The following is a 4568-nucleotide window of genomic DNA, read 5'->3' on the forward strand; positions in this document are numbered from 1 at the left end:
GATTCATGGGTTCGAGTCCCGTGTGAGCTCTGTGCTGAGAGAGCTGTGGGCCTAGCCTGCTCTTAATTCTGTGTCTCCCTCTCTTTCCCCTTCCCCTCCTCACGCATTGTCTCTGTCTCTCAAAAATAAATAAACATTAAGAAAATTTAAAAATTAAAAAAAATAATAAAAATAGAGTTAGAAGGACATTAAAAGGGATAATGGAATTTTTTCAGAGACAGATATGATGTGAACAGTCATTTCATAAATAATATGCCTCTTGGAGTTGAACTGTCTACAAACTGTGGCTGTGTCCAGTGGTCATAGCAACCTATATATAATAATGGGAGCAGCATTACCCTGACTTGAAGTAATATACAAGCAGCCATTTAACAACAGCCATTATTTTTTGCTTACTTACTTTGTTTTAAGCACTTCACAGATATTACTTCAATTAATTGATCATTAGAGGCCACAGTAATTTTTATTATCAACTGAGTATGCAGTTTTTCTTTGCCCCTTGCTAATGAGGTCAATATTGTGAGCCTGTGACTTTAAAATGGAGAAAATTCATCAAAGGCCAATGTGTGTATGAAGAGATGGTAAAGAAGAAAAATATCTCTAAACTAAGAAAGTGTTAATGTCAATTGTTTTAATGCCCAGGGCTAGCTCTAGGCAAATGTTTTAATAGGGAAGTTTATCTTCAGTATCTCAGGAGCCTTTCTTCAAATAAAATCACATCACTTTCACTGCTGTCTCAAACACTCCATTTCAACTCATGGGGCTTACCTACAACTTCTTTTTGTGTCCAATACATATTTGGTATGTTTCTATGCACATTGCTTGTACTGAATCATGTATGCCTCACAGTAAGCTTGTTTGGTAAGTACATTTATACTATTTACCTCCAAAACATATGGATTTAAATTGCATCTTATTACACTCTCATTTCTTCAAAAGTGCACTCTGCGTCACCTCACAGAAATACAAGGTGATACTCAGACATTGACCACCTAGTAGAGGAGGTGATTTTATCCATCAAATCCATTTAGTACAAATTATTCATAGGCAGCCATTTTCTCTAACTATTGATTCAACAAGTACTTACTAAGCACTGACTCTCTACTGGGAACACTTATTGACCCTGAGCGTTTAGATACTATAGAAGGGCACTTGTGGAAGATAGTCTCAAATTCTCAAATTTCAGACATTTCGGGAGGGGTAATATTCTCTAATGCTGGGATCGCTGCCCTCCTGGAAATAACTCAGTGTTGTCACCTTAAAAATTTATGCTGCCAATCCTATGTTGCACTAATTAGAGTTCCAAGCCATGAAGACTGCAAAACAGAGACATGTAGGGCTTAGAACTGGGTGTGAAGTACAGATATCAAAGCACTTTCTACAGGCTATGACGGCCACCACTGTAGCATCTACCTCAGTAAGATGGAGGTAGTGCTGTCCGTTCAGACCTGAAAAATGTCTGAAAATTCCAGTGACAGTGATTTATCTTATGGTTGGACTGTCATCCATCATGAGGGGTCTGATGTAGAGATGGTGAATTCTGAACATGGTACAACCAGTGACAGCTGTGAACTCGCTCCAGAATGTACATCTTTAGAGCAAGAGAAGCTACAAATATTGCAATCAGAGGAGGGAAAGAGTAGCTAAAATGGCACAGTGTTAATGGAAGAAGAAACTGCTGATCCAGCTTTGGAGGAAACAAAGTCAGCACTTGAGAGAGAAGAAGAAAAGTCATCTGAAGACAATGTCTCTTTTGGAGCTGTCCGTGATGATTCTGATATTGTTAACCGTAAGCCACCTAAGTTAGAAGAAATTGGAAATTAAGAAGCTATAATTGTTGGAGAGGCACAGAGTCCAGAAGACTTTAACATGGGCTCTTTTTCTAGCAGCCAGGATACATCCTGTAATCCAGAAACTTTGTTTTCATCACAGGCTAGTGATGACGAATCAAATAGTATTGAAATCAGTCATCAGTCTAGTCCTGACTTTAGATGATGGCATGATAGGAAGAAGAGTCTTCTTAGTTCAGAATCTGAGGAGCAGCTACTTGCCAAACAAGAAACCAAACCCTCTAAGGAATTGTGTAAATGGCAGTTCAACAGTGGTCTCAATAAGTGTGTTATACTTGATTCGTGATTGCAATCGGCATGGGATTTGGATATTTCTATGGCATACTTCAGCTTCAGAAACATCAACAGTCAGAAAGATACATGAAGATGAACTGAATGATATGAAGGATTATATTTCCCAATAGGAAACAGGAACAAGAATCTTTTATAGATTATAAGTCAATGAAGGAAAACCTTGCAAGATGTTGGGCCCTTACTGAAGGAAGGATGTCTTTTGACACTCAGAAAAAGAACCCTGATACATAAAATCAACATTTAAGAATATCTCTGTAGAAGGAAGAAAAAGCCTTATCTTCCTTAAAGGAAGAGTTAAGGAAACTAAGAGAACAGATTAGTATATTGGAAGATAAAGGGACAGGGACTGAATTGGTTACGGAAAATCAGAAACTTAAGCAGAATCTGGGAAAAAGAACTAAACACACACAGCTTTCTTAACCAAAGGGAGACTCTTTTCACAGAAGCAAAGATGCTAAGGAGGGAAATGGAGAGAGAACAACTAATAACCATGGCTTTAAAGGCGGAACATCAGCAGTGAAACTCTAGTGAGTCATATAGCAACTCAGACTCTCCCAATGTATTGAGTGAAAAAAAGGAAATAGAAATCTTGTGGGAAGGACTCACCAAATTGGAGCAGAAGCTAAACTTTGAACAACAACATTCTGATTTGTGGGAAAGACTCTATATTGAGGCAAAAGATTGAAATGTAAAACAAGAAACTGATGGAAAAAAGAAAGAGGGCAGAGGAAACAACAGGGCTAAAAATAAGTCAAAGGAAACATTTTGGGTTTGGTGAAGGAAAAATTTGATGCTATGAAGAATTCTACCAAGGATTTTGTGAGGCATCATAAAGAAGAAATTGAACAGGCTAAGGCAGCTGTGAAAGAAAATCTGAAAAAAATCTCAGGTTCAGTTAAATCCACTTTTAGGCATTTCAAAGATACCACCAAGAATATCCTTGATGAAAAGGACAATAAAAGATTTGGTGCCACAAAAGCAGCAGCTAAAAAGCCAACAAAGGTCTTTTTTTTAAATAATTTTTAAAAATTTTTATTCATTTTTGAATGAAGAGGGGGAGAAAGAGTGAGAGTGAAGAGAGAGAGAGAGAGAGAATGAGCAGGAGAGGGGCAGAGAGAGAGGAAGACACAGAAACCAAAGCAGGCTCCAGGCTCTGAATTATCAGCACAGAGCTCGACGTGGGATTCAAACCCAGGAACCATGAGATCATGATCTGAGCCCAAGTCGATGCTTAATCAACTGAGCCACCCAGGTACGCCCAACAACAGTCTTTAGTGAATGTTTACACTCACAGTATAGGCACGTACATAAAACAAGAATAATAGAGGTAAAGAGAGTGAAGGAAAGAAAAGCCAATTCACTCTGAAGAATTTAGAAAAAAAATACAAATTCACAGAAATGCAGTGCTGAGCATGACTAATGAAAATTATGATTTTTTTCAGAAGCCTTGTTCCGGTGTATTGAATGTGTTCAACAGGAATCCATTAATTTTTTAATATGAAAGTATTGAATCCTGTAAGGATAGATGAACTTATTTAATTAAAAAATATTTAGTAGAAAAACTGGATGGTTTTCATCATTAGGAAGAATGATCCATTTATCAATAAGTTTTCCTAAATGGTATCTTTATATATGATCAGAGGCTCTTCACTGACTTTGCTAATGATGTTAAAGATTATCTTAAAGACATGAAGTGATATCAGATAATGGTGGAGTGTTGGAAAAGTGGATGGGCATATATATATATATATATATATATATATAGACACTTCTTTGGTCACACTCTTTCCCCTACTCTTTTCCGCAGTCAACCAGATAAAAAACAATGAATGGTAAATATTGAAAACTCCAGGCATTGAAAACAAAAGCAGAAGCACCCTTAGCCACAATCTTCTAAAAGAGAATGTAAATGACATAAATATGGTTGTGGTAATGGAAGACACATGGCAGATCTTGAAATAGAATTGGGGCAGTTACCTCTTGACCCTAAATATTGATCATCATGGTTAACTTAAATTAGAAAATAGTAACAGAAACATGGATGCTGTCCACAATGTTTGGCGTTGAAACTAAAATGAAATTATCAAGATAATGTCTATCATTCCTAAGTATCAGTTTGATGACTCTACATTATTACTCAGAAGCATCAAGCAAAAGCTTACTAACTTGCATTTTCCTGTAGTTGAGCTTTGCTGATTTTTTTTTTTTTTGCACTGTAAATGTTCAACTGTAGTTTTAAGGAAGTCAGGCATGCAACAGATTTTGTACACGCAGTGAATCTTCCTTTTAGTGTATGAGCTTAAAGTGAGCTCAAATCATATGACAAAGTGTAATTAACACTGATATTTGTGTCACATTTTCAGGAGAGCTTGAAAAGAGTACATTGTGATGGAATTTCATTTTTAACATTTTATAATCTTACAC

The 4568-nt window shown here is 36.7% G+C and overlaps 1 pseudogene; it reads left to right on the top strand.

Moving 5' to 3' along the window:
• Positions 1–1445: 1445 nt before the first annotated feature.
• Positions 1446–4141, top strand: LOC107179822 (annotated as a pseudogene).
• The last annotated feature ends 427 nt before the right edge of the window (positions 4142–4568 follow it).

Source organism: Panthera tigris, chromosome B1, assembly GCF_018350195.1.
Source record: "Panthera tigris isolate Pti1 chromosome B1, P.tigris_Pti1_mat1.1, whole genome shotgun sequence".
NCBI classification, from domain to species: Eukaryota; Metazoa; Chordata; class Mammalia; order Carnivora; family Felidae; genus Panthera; species Panthera tigris.